Source organism: Octopus bimaculoides, chromosome 4 (assembly GCF_046866305.1).
Source record: "Octopus bimaculoides isolate indiv1 chromosome 4, ASM4686630v1, whole genome shotgun sequence".
NCBI classification, from domain to species: Eukaryota; Metazoa; Mollusca; class Cephalopoda; order Octopoda; family Octopodidae; genus Octopus; species Octopus bimaculoides.
The window spans coordinates 21,858,640-21,872,487 of NC_142931.1; the positions used below are offsets into that span (position 1 = coordinate 21,858,640).

At 37.4% G+C, this 13,848-nt stretch overlaps 1 protein-coding gene across 1 annotated transcript in view; it reads right to left on the bottom strand.

Moving 5' to 3' along the window:
* Positions 1–11,498, bottom strand: part of LOC149135979 (uncharacterized) — a 13,697-nt gene extending 2,199 nt beyond the window's left edge. Inside the window, exon 1 of the mRNA XM_089350485.1 lies at positions 11,035–11,498. The gene's annotated coding sequence lies outside the window, so the exon portion shown is untranslated. The remainder of the gene's footprint in view (positions 1–11,034) is intronic.
* Positions 11,499–13,848: the final 2,350 nt, after the last annotated feature.

Sequence of the window (13,848 nt, forward strand, 5' to 3'; positions counted from 1 at the left end):
CACACACACACACAAATAAATTAATAAAAAAAAATACTAAGTATGTCTACCTGCTGGAAATAACAGTCAAAACTATTATTTAAATTGCCAAAATACACTGATGATAACTACAGAACTCAGCTGAAGGTAGATCAGGTTAATAAAATCTCCTAACATACATTTAAGCATTTGGACTCACATGGACCAGTTTCTGTACTGGCAAAACCACCTTAGCTTCTTTAGCACACGTTACCATGATGGAGACCCCCAACCTATCATTTTGAAGTCTGTGCCACAACTGATACATTTATATCATCATCATAATCATTTAACGTCTGTTGTCCATGCTGGCATGGGTTGGATGGTTTGACCAGTGTTGGTAAGCTGGAAAGCTGCACTAGACTCCAGTCTGATTTGGCATGGTTTTCTATGGCTGGACACACTTCCTAACACTTCAAGAGTGTGATGGGTGCCATCAGCATGAGTGCCATTTGCACAACACCAGTATCTGCCATGACTGTGATTTTGCACAGCTTGATGGGTCTTATTCTCAAGCACCACATAATATCAAAGGTCTGTCATTGCCTCTGTGAGGCCTGATGCTCGAAAGGAACTCAGCTACAGTGCACAAAAGCAGGGCAGATCTTCGGCCTCAGTCACGAGACCCTTGCCTGAACCACGGATATATATATATATATATATATATATATATATATATATATATATACATACATGAGTGTGTGAAGGCACATAGCTCAGTGGTTTGAGCGTTGGGATCACAATTATGAGGTATGAGGTAGTGAGTTTGATTCCCAGACCAGGCTGTGTGTTGTGTTCTTGAGGAAGACACTTTATTTCACATCATTCCAGTTCACTCAGTTGTAAAAATGAGTTACGATGTCACTGGAGCCTTTCTCTTGGATAACATCAGTGGCTTGAAGAGGGGAGACTGGTATGCATGGGTGACTTGTCCAGACTCGTGCAATCTATGTGCAATCCCATGATCATTCATGACCGAAGGGGTTCTTTACCATTTACACACACACACACACACACACACACACATATATATATATATATATATTTGAGCCCTTCGCTCCCTAAAGAGCATAGGCCATCTATGACAACTTTCCACTGTTCTTGACTCTGGGTTGTCCTTTCTCTCTTAGGTCTTGAATTGTTTTGAATTGTCTCAGGTCTTGAATTAAGTTTACTTTTCATTTTAGCTAGCCAGGTGTGTTGGAACTCTGTAAACCCAGTGTTACCCCAGAGAAGAGGAAGTCCATATTAATCTGACATCTGCCCAGCACTTCACTGGCATAGCTCTTATGATCACTGTCACACACAAGCCATCATATTAGAACAAGGACTGGATCTTGTGATAAAGACAAATATTTTAATACTCTATATCAAGTGCAAACAATAGTCACAAAAGATACAGTGGGATCATTAGCTGATGGATAGCCAACAACTTTTAATGGCATAAATGTTGAGGTGTCATAAGTAGTTGCAGCATTAATGTAACAAAGTCTATGAATTACTCATATGGTTCACTCAGAGTAGTAAACAATTTCTGTTAACTAGGTGACCTAATTATTACTGGAATATAACTATTTGTGAATATATCGAAGGTAGACTAACAAAATAGGGGAGGAAATTTTAGGGGCTTTTGTGGTTGTTAAGTCCCACATCTGCCCTAGGTAAAGAAACAAACCTATGATTAAAAACATTCTGTTCATGACTTTACAATCTCTCTCTGAAGACATGGTATATCAAGGTCTACACCATTCAATATGTCTATTTATTTTTTAAAGCTATTTGGGTGTGATTTGAGAGAAATTTGATAGCTATTTGTGAATAAAAAGTGTGGCTTAAAATACATTATTTTGTTTTTTTTTACATCTGGTTTTCTAAGCTTTAGCTCTAAAGTTGACAAACTACATTTTAATTCTCTGTGACACATTTTCCAGCAATAATCTATTGATAAATAATTGGTTGAGAATATATTTTATTGAAATTATGTACTGGTTATATAAAAAGAGCAAAAATTTACATTAGTAAAGAGCTGGGAAAGTAAGAAATATCTAATATGTTGACAAAAGTATTTTACTATAGAATGAAGGGTAACTTAGGTTATTTTTGAGGCATTGACACCTGCTATAGTGGCCCTTGAGCCAATAAGAGAGTGTCCAGGCAGTCATTTCAACTGCTTGAAACAGAAGTCATTAAATCTTTCTTAAATTGCAAAAAAACATTTTTAAACAAAAGGAAGTATGTAGACCTTAGTACACTAATATATATGATGTAGAACTAGACAAAGCAGTTGTTAGTGTTGTTGTGATTTTAGCCTTCATAAGCAAACATGTGGTCAAAGGCTTTTGAAAAGATCCAGCAGTTATTTAGGTAAGCCCTTTGCTTGTTATGGAGAAGAAGTCATGGATGACTTTTCTCCACTATTCTTGACTCTGGGCTGTCATTTCCTTTCACAAGTCTTGTTGGCTTTGAATTTTTATTGATGCTTCTGTAACTTTGCTTTTCTTTTCCTGGGTAGGGGTGTAGGCCCTACACAAACCCATTTTACCTAGGAACAGGTAGTTCATATTGTTCAGGTTTGCATTATTTGACCTTTCTGGATTTTTATTCCTACCAAATGCATTGAGTAGAGATATTGCATCAAGTTTTGCCAAACATTTGATGATACTCCAGCTCATACCACCCAGAAGAGTCAGCAGGCCTTTGGTGACGATGCCATGGACAGAACTCAGATCAAGGACTGGTACAACTGCTTCAAACATGGCAATGTCTCAGTGGAGAGCAAGGCATGCTCAGGCATGCCATCCACAAGCCAGAAGGAAATGATGATTGAGATGGTTCAGCAAATAGTCATGGAATACCCTCATGTAACAAATCAGAAAATTGCTCACAAAGTGGGAATAAGCACGGAAACAGTGAATTCCATTTTAACAGAGGATTTGTGCATGCAGAGAGTGTCAGCAAAATTCATCCACAAGGCACAGACAGAGCAGCAGAAGAAACTTCACATGGAAATCATTCAGGATATACTAGACTGTGCAAACCGCAACCAAGACTTCATGAAGACTGTCATTAATGGTGATGAGACGTAGGCTTGTGGTCTCTGCTCAATGAGTTCAGTCATCTTGCATGAAAATGAAAATCTGATGAGCATGCACTACACCTCTGTACTCTAAGCAGAGCAGCTAGGAACTGATGCGGCCTACTGGTGCAAACATTTTCATGCATGCACAGGAAGGGTGGCATGACCTCTTGCTCAAAGGATTTTGCCCATAAAGCATCAGTTTTGGTGGTAAAAAATAAAATTGGATACTTTTTGGACACACTTTGTATATATATATATATGTGTGTATATATGTTTATCGTTATTCAGTTTATTTCAAGTTTCTTGCCAATAGTGAAAGAACCAGTTTCTAACCTAGATCCAAAGCTCCTTCATTAGAATTTCAACATCAACAACAGGGTATTTTTGTATGTATGTATGTATGCATGTATGTATGTATGTATGTATGTATGTATGCATGCATGTATGTATGTATGTATGTATGTATGTATGTGTGCAGATTTGTATGTTTTGCTTTATGTATGTCTTCTCGTGCATATACTTGCATATCTAGACATGCTCATATCATATTTAAATGATAAACTTCTGGAAAGTTTTACAGATTTTTACAGTTCCAGTAATGGATTGGATCTGTAGTCTTCGAATCAGCTTTCTCCATTCTGGTTTTGAGAAGCCTAATTTCTCAAGATTGGTATTTAGGCAGTGTGTTACATATCCCAAGGCCCCAATAATTACAGGTATAAACCTGAACTTGTAATCTGGATAGAGTAACTAGATTTCTCAATAGTTCAGCATAGGTGTTCTCTTTTTCACTGATCTTCAGCTTTATAATGTCTGTCTGTCTGTCTGTATGTATGTGTGTGTATACATGTTTATGTAAATAGTTATATATCCACATATATGTACCAACATACATACAAATATATAACATATATACGTACATGCATACATCAAAGTTTCAGAGATGTCTCTCACACCCTGTCACAAAAATATGTAAATAAGCAGATTGTCTTTCTCCCAATATCAAAATTATCTCTATCAATCCCTCTGTTTATAGCTATAATTAACATAGTGAATTGTTTTTAAATTTGGAATAATGAGAGTTAATTATACATACTGATTAATTGTCTAAACTGACCAGTTTAACAAGAGTAGGAGGAGCTGAGTAGACAAAAATAAACAACATTTATAAACTAAAATACTAAAACAAAAATATTACTAAGGACATCTATTAAATTTCTTTTCTCTACAAATTACTGAAATGAAAAGCTGTTATGCAACTTTTTTTTTTGTCAAAGACAAAAACAAGAACAAGTTGTGTAACTCATGACAACAATCATCACAACCATCAATATCGACCACCACCACCACCACTACCACTAAGACAACCTTTATGTGATCGATTCACATACAGGTTACGGCAGCTGTCAAACCTCTTTCGTATCATGTTGTACCATTCAAAAAAAAAAATGGAAGGTCACATAGGACAGTGTAGGTATTATAAAAGATACACCAGCAGCAGCAACAGCAATAATCTACCCACCACAATTTCATTGTTGCTTGCAATGAGTTAATAAAGTTTATCCTAAAACACACACTGACATATCAAGTGTTTGACTGTTTGTTCTGGACCAGATCTTTGACGAAGATTGGGTTTGCTGTATAAACCTGTATAGGCTAAGGTGGTCAGGGCAGTTGGGGTAGTAAATACACAGGCTACACTGGGTGGAACACACCCAAGCTAAGCCATTGAGTTGATACAGCAAATTTGTATATTACTCATGTTATTTATTAGTACCTGCCCATGGTGTTTTATTTTGGTTTACATCTGATTACAATGGGATGACTGCTCAAGTGTTTCTTGTGAAAGAAATGCATTACACTCATAAGAGGTCCATCTGTTGCCAACACCTTCAGTATGTCCCAACTGATGATGCACAGGCAAATACTGAAGCTGTAGGATCTGCAGAGATTCATGAATGGTGAGCAAGTGTGATAGACGTTTGCAAATCACGTCTTCCTCCAGCTCAAGTCTTTGACAGAGCTACAGTACCAGGTTGCACAAAGGGTGAAACTGGGGACCTGGAATCTGGAATGTTGTTAGGTGCTCATAGTTCACAACAAGTTGGGTAATGTGAGTGGGAAGTACATCAACCCTTACATTCGATGGAAGGTTAGTGGTAGGCAAGAGCTATGGCATTCTTTGGAAGACTGGGCAGCTATCAAAAAAAAAAAAAAGAGACAAAACTGCAGAGCTTATTCTAGGAGAACTTAAGTATAGGAACTGTAGATAGCTTCCTGAAATCTCTGACTTATTAATGCCACAGAGAGTGGGCATTGCTGGTTTGAGATAAACTTCATAGATATGGAAGTACCATCAACTGGTCCTGTTTGAGATGTGTGCAGAGCAATTAAAATATTCTGCACATACGTTTAGTTTGTTAGTTATGTCCAAACAACTATTGTGCTGTGTATGACGGATCCAACTAATAGACAAATACATCATGAGGATTTCCATGCCAATTATCTTCTCTAGTGAAGGTGACATGCTTGCACATAGTACACTCTACAGAAAACGAATGGAGAATACATAGAGAGAGGAAACTCTAGTTTGTTTTGTTTAAGACAACCTTGTCAGTGGTGATACCACAATGAAATGCACTCAATAAAACTTTTTAGGATGGCTGTTGTTAGGAAAGGAATCCAGCCATAGAAACCAAGCCAAATCACAAGTAAAACTGAGGTTTTCTGACTTTCTAGTTTAGTAGTTGTTCTGAATAAGAAATGACAAATCCAATTCAGGAACAGCATGGAAAGCAAATACAAAATACTGCTGATGTACACAAGTGTGCATGTGCATACACACACACACACATGCAGATACATACATACATACATACATACATACATACATACATACACATATGCATATATACATGCATACAAGCATCCATGTATACATAGATAAGTCTTGTTATTATCTGTCTAATGATAAGGAACATGGTTAGGTCAATTAGATTATAAAAGTCAAAGTGTTGGCACTGAGTGTCAGGAAGTTTTAAAAACACTGAGTCTGACAAAACACATTTTGTTTTGTCTCAAAAGTGTTTTCATACAAAACAAAGCTTGCTGTGATGGACTTGTTGTTTTCATCATTTTAAACACATACACATAAAGGCAATATAATATAAACATAAAACAATATATTGGATTATGGAATGCTAATGCTCATACTTCATAAAGCTTATATAACTGAAATATGTATGTCTGTGTGTGTGTGTATATACATATAAACACACACACACATATACATACCCCCCCCCCCCAACACATATATATATATACATATATATATATATATATATATATATATATATATATTGGACACTAAACTCCACTTGCGAAGACCTGTTGAGGCAAGTGAAATCGAAATCGAGTTAAATTTGACATCTGGCACCCATGCCAATGTTGTCTCCCTCATTGGACACGAAATTCAGCTTGCGAAGACTTATTGGGGCAAGCGAAAGCGAAAGCGAAATCGTGATGGCACCTGTGCCCAGCGTCGCCTTTCTGGCACTTGTGCCCGCGGCATGTGTAAGGACTTTCGAGCGAGATCGTTGCCAGTGCCCCTGGACTGGCTCTTGTGCGGGTGGCACATAAAATACACCATTCTGAGTGTGGCCATTGCCAGTACCGCCTGACTGGCCTTCGTGCCAGTGGCACGTAAAAAGCACCCACTACACTGAGTGGCTGGCATTAGGAAGGGCATCCAGCTGTAGAAACTCTGCCAAATCAGATTGGAGCCTGGTGTAGCCATCTGGTTTCCCCAGTCCTCAGTCAAATCATCCAACCCATGCTAGCATGGAAAGCGGACGTTAAACGACGACGACGATGATGATGATGATGTATACACATGTCACATGTATACACACATATACATTCACGTACACATTTGCAGGTTTTGTTAAATGCTGACGCATTTACGCTATCTATTGCAAATACTTTACTATATTTCACCTGACCTTATTCAACGTTATTACTAAATGAAAAAAACAAAAAAAAAACACTTCATGGATTCAAATTTCCCCTAGATAAATTTCTGCAAAAACATTTTGTCCTTGAAAAATTTTATTTTTCTAGAGCTAAGTCAGAGAGAGAAATGCCATGCCTTAAACTCTTTTGCACGCTTCCAAAGACGAAATACAGATACCAGATCTCAGTGCTTACAACAAATTTTTCTCTGCTAATGTACGCAAGAAGCAGGTAGTTTTGATAAAATAGTTGATAAAATACTCTACTATTATATTGTATTAGTTAGTTTAGTCCTAAAAATAACTTTTGGCTTCAAGTGCTAGTTTCATGATAGCACATGTAGTGGAGTTAAGTTGAAGTTAATTATGACACCATAACTAGCTGAAAGTTATGGCAGGACTAGTGTTGCATGTAAACATTCACACACACACACACACACACACACACACACACACACACACACACACACATCAAATGTTTGTGGATATATATATATATATATATATATATATATATATATATATACATATACATATACATATATATATACATATATACATACATACATACATACATACATACATACATACATACATACATACATACATATATATATATATATATATATATATATATATATATATATATATATGAGGATAATGATGCACCATGTATGTATACATATATATATATTTGCCTTCGAAACGCAGAGTAGTTGAAACAGGGACAACTGACGAAGGGGTATACTCTTTATGTTGCATGTCTCGTTTCTTGTTTGTTTTTTCGTTGTTCGAAAAATGTTCGTTTCCATGTTTTCGTTTCTCATTATTTTTAACGTTTTTTTGATGTCCTATACCCATATATGCATGTATGTGTACATATAGATGTAGGTATGTACATATATGTATGGATATATGCATATATTTATATATTATTTATATTATTATACATATATATATATATGTATGTATGTATGATAGATAGATAAATAGATAGATAAAGAGGGCGATAGATAGATAGATAGATAGATAGATAGATAGATAGAGAGAGAGAGAGAGAGAGAGAGAGAGAGAGAGAGAGAGAGAGAGAGAAAGAGAGAAGGTCTAATAGATAATAGTCTTGCTAGATGTCAATGCATGATATACAAAAATATAAACCAATTTCCATGTACTGAATTTTTAAACTGTCAAACATTTAATGTGTTACTTAATGCATGTACATTTTGCAAGTAATGTATGTTTGTGAGAGTGTATGTGCGTGCGTGTGTGTGTGTGTGTGTGTGTATGTGTGTGCATGTGCGTGTGTGTTTACATGCAACTCCAGTCCTATGGTAGTTTTTAGCCAGCAATGGTTTAAGTCATAGTCAAGTTTAACTTAGCTGCACTACAAAGTCTTAGTATATGATGTGTATGTGTGTATAACATTATCAACAAAATTTTGACTGCCTCCTTTCTCTCACTCTCTCTCTCTCTCTCTATATATATATATATAACTATAATTATAACTATAATTATAAACTGCGGTTTAAACAATAAATTACCTGCCTCTGGATACCCTCTAATGAAGACGGTACCCACACAAGTAATTCCCAGGTGTACCTCCGGATTTAAACATCCCCTGGTTGCTTGGATACTTCAGACTACCCCTGAAAAATTGAAGCAATCCTATCATTTACCTATATATATATCATCATCATCATCATCATCATCATCATCATCGTTTAACGTCCGCTTTCCATGCTAGCATGGGTTGGACGATTTGACTGAGGACTGGTGAAACCGGATGGCAACACCAGGCTCCAGTCTGATTTGGCAGAGTTTCTACAGCTGGATGCCCTTCCTAACGCCAACCACTCAGAGAGTGTAGTGGGTGCTTTTACGTGTCACCCGCACGAAAACGGCCACGCTCGAAATGGTGTCTTTTATGTGCCACCCGCACAAGCCAGTCCAGGGGCACTATATATATATATATATATATATATATATATATATATATATATATATATATCGTTTAACGTCCACTTAAACGATATATATATATATATATATATATATATATATATACATTCTCTGAGTGGTTGGCGTTAGGAAAGGCATCCAGCTGTAGTAACTCTGCCAAATCAGATTGGAGGCTGGTGTTGCCATCCGGTTTCACCAGTCCTCAGTCAAATCGTCCAACCCATGCTAGCATGGAAAGTGGACGTTAAACGATGATGATGATGATGATATATATACAGGTTTTTTTCTCTCAGTTTATTTTCTATTATTCCTTTCTGTCAAACTAATACACCTGCTTGTTGTTCATACACCTGTCTTTGTCATTTGTTTTCTGTAAATTTGAACTATGTATATATCTATACACATAAATGTGTAATGGTATCTGGGGTTACTCTAACTCCTCCCACACCGTCCAACCGATTTCAATGATTTTTGGCACATAGGTAGATCACATGCCCTGAAGTTCAAGTAAGGCTAGAATTTTTCGAAAACTTGATAATGCACAGTTGGCATCAATTTTTGTGAGCTGAATCGGACATTTGAATGGAAATTCCCATAACAATGTTATTTTTCCTGCAGCTTTTGCATTTTTTCACGTGTAAAATTTCAACAAAATCGATAGAATAGTCTCTAAGGAAATGCTTATTCCACACAAGGTAGGCTTAACTTCAACACAGAAAACACGAGCAACACTGGGTCCAACAACTAGTATATATACGCATATATATGAAAGTGTGTGTGCGTGTGTGTGTGTATTTGTATTTCTCTCTCCCTTGCTTTATATATATATATATATATATATATATATATATAATTATCTTTCTGTCGTTTGTTTTAGTCATTGCATTGTGGAGATTTTAGGCTACTGCCTTGAAGTGTTAAGCCGAAGACATAAACTCCAGTCCTGATCTTTTTTTTATTTTACAAGTCTGTTACTTATTCCATCTGTCTCTTAGACCAAACTGCTAAGTTATGGGAACAAAAACAAACCAACACTGGCAGTCAAGCTGTAGTGAGGGACAAACACAAAGAAACACACACACATGCACACGTATGTATGCATGTACACACGTACACACACACAGCACCTACCCACCCACACACTATAAATGCACATTCATATTTGTATGCGTACATGTGTGTGCGTGTGTGTGCATGTGTGTGCGCGTATATATATATATATATATATATATATATATATTTATATATATATATATATATATATAATTTGAGACAGAGATATAAAAAAAACATTGATTAGAGAACAAACATCAAATTTGAATCAATTTGATGTTTTTTTTTATCTCTGTCTCAATTTCATTTGAACGCTTCTTTTTTGCAGTCTTATAAACCCTTTTGTCTCTATAAAAAGAGGCAAAAATTATTTCTTGTTATATATATATATATATATATATATATATATGTATATATATATATATATATATATATGTGTATATATGTATATATATATATATATATATATATATATATATATATATATATATATATAAACCTGTGGCCATTTCGGAGGTACACCACTGTATTTCAAAACACAATAGAGTGTAAATTGGTGATGACCTCCTCGTCAGGGTAAACACACGTACAAAGTCACGACATGCACAAGGGGGGGGGGGAAATGATTTCTATAAAGAGTAAATATATATATTAACAAAATGGACCAGCCTATGTAAATAATTGGAGGATTCCAAAAAAAAAAAGAAGAAAAATTGCCATTTTAGAATAGCCAAACAGGCTGCAGTATCACACACACACACACACACACGTATAGATAGATAAATAGACAGTTAGATAGATAGACAGACAGATAAATGCAAATATATATACACATATACATATATGTACACACACACACACTCACATGCACATATATGTGCATAGTCACAGGTTGATTACTTGAAGTCATCTTACCTATGATATTACAGGCAGCTATTGCGTAATAGTTTCTGGTGCTGGTGGACTAACGATGCCTGACTTGTAGCTTCGTTGTGAATGAACCTAACTCAGCTTAGCCACTCCTTTTTATAGATCGCTGTTCACATGCTGAATAATATTGAGGATATTATGAAATAACTTGTAGCTATTGCTGAATAATTTCCCCTCCCACTGATAACAGTCACTTACAACAATAGCAACTACAACAGTTGTGGTGACCACTCCAAAAACTACAGCAGTGACTGTAATAACTACTTCAACACTAACAGTTACAGCTACAATAATAACTAATACAAAGAAAAATACAAGGCTAATTAATAATAACAGCAGTAGCAGCAGCAACCACCACCACCACCACCACCACCACCACCGCCACCGCCGCCGCCGCCGCCGCCGCCGCCGCCGCCGCCGCCGCCACCACCGCCACCACCACCACCACCACCACCATAGTGACATCTACAAAGTCTACAGCAGTAATAACTTCTATAACAATAATGGTTACACTTGTGTCTGTTTGGTAAGAAACTTGCTTCCCAACTACATGGTTCCAGGTTCAGTCCCACTGTGTGGAACCTTGGGCAAGTGTCTTCTATTATAGTTTTGGGCTGACCATAGCCTTTTGAGTGGATTTGGTAGATGGAAACTGAAAAGAAGCCTGTCATGTCTGTGCCTATGTCACAAATATTTAGATTTATAAAAGAGAGGTAAATAAGACTGTGTGACATTCATGCCTTTCTGAAGGGCATTAGGGATATTGTTGTTGGCACTCCGTCGCTTACGACATCGAGGGTTCCAGTTGATCAACGGAACAGCCTGCTCGTGAAATTAACATGCAAGTGGCTGAGCACTCCACAGATACGTGTACCCTTAACGTAGTTCTTGGGGATATTCAGCATGACACAGTGTGACAAGGCTGGCCCTTTGAATTACAGGCACCACAGAAACAGGAAGTAAGAGTGAGAGTAAGTTGTGGTGGAAGCGTACAGCAGGGCTCGCCACCATCCCCTGCCAGAGCCTCGTGGAGCTTTAGGTGTTTTTGCTCAATAAACACTCACAACGCCCAGTCTGGGAATCGAAACTGCGATCCTATGACCGTGAGTCCGCTGCCCTAACCACTGGGCCATTGCGCCTCCACTGATTAGGGATATAACAGAAGTGGAAAAGCAACAACTAAGAAATAAAATCGAAGAGCAACGCTTATGATCCTTGTCCTTTCAAGGACTTTGTGTCTAAGGAGGAGTTAATGGGGAAAGGAAGATCAGACTGGAAGACCTGAGCTGGAAGTCTGTAACTGAGTAGATTCCTCTACAACAGGGGTTCTCAACTATTTTGATTACTATTTTATTCTGGTGGACCCCCATAGCCATTTGATGTTCAAAAACTAGTTTTATTGATACTTATTTCAAAATTCTTATTTTGTTTTTCACACACTAACTAGTGTGGGGGTGAACTATGTAAAACTATGTGCGAGAAAGAAATCTAGTTCAGTTCTATATTTAAGAGATGAAGAATTATGTACATTATTTACATTTGACAGATATTTGTCCTCATCTTGTTTGTTGTTAACACAACGTTTCGGCTGATATACCCTCCAGCCTTCATCAGGTGTCTTGGGGAAATTTCGAACCTGGCATCTCATTCCTAAGGTATTTTTCAGTGTTATTATTCTTCTTCTTCTTCTTCTTCTTCTTCTTCTTCTTCTTCTTATTATTATTATTATTATTCAAGTCACTGCTTGGAATTGAACTCGGAATCTTGGGGTTAGTAGCCCGTACTCTTAACCACTACATACATCCAAAGCAAAAATTTTTTCTGGAGTGCTTGAAATACTGTTGTGGATTTCCAATTTACTATTTTGTTGTATGGATCCCACAAAATCTTATATGGACTCTCAGGAGCCATACAAACCCCCGTTTGAGAACCACTGCTCTATAGATATTCAAGGGCTGGATGGTGGTAGTGGTGTTGTTAAAATAGGTGATGGATTGTTCTGCTATTCTAGTGTTCTCTGCTAAACACACTCTAAGGTCAAGTAGTTGTGTTAAACTGGGTGACGAATCAATTTATGTCGACCCAATAGAGGGACCAGCTATCCGAGTTGATAGTACCAGGGTAGATAAAGCAATTAAGAGTATGAAGACCGGGAAAGCCCCCCGCCCATCAGGAATCACTGCAGAGATGCTCAAAATATCTGGCAGTGTTGGCTATAGCCTAGTCACCCGTATTACGAACCAGGTGATACACGAAGGAGTCATACCCTATGACTGGTGTAGCAGCATCATAGTCAACTGCTACAAAGGTAAAGGGGACGCTTTAGATACAAATAATTACAGAGGCATCAAGCTGTTAGATCAGGTTATGAAAGTTACAGAGAGGGTCATAGCCCAACTAATTAGGGAGCGAATCAATTTAGATGAGATGCAGTTTGGGTTCGTGCCAGGTAAAAGCACTACTGATGCCTTATTTCTAGTGAGACAGTTGCAAGAGAAATACCTAGCTAAGGATAAACCTCTGTACCTGGCTTTCGTTGACATGGAGAAAGCCTTTGACAGGGTCCCCCGATCCCTTATCTGGTGGTCAATGAGGAAACTTGGGATAGAAGAATGGTTAGTGAGAGCTGTGCGAGCCATGTACAGAGATGCTGCCAGTAAGGTGAGGGTTGGAAATGAGTACAGCAATGAATTCCGGGTAGAGGTAGGGGTCCACCAAGGTTCCGTCCTCAGCCCCCTATTATTATTTACCATAGTCCTCCAGGCAATCACAGAGGAGTTCAAGACAGGTTGCCCCTGG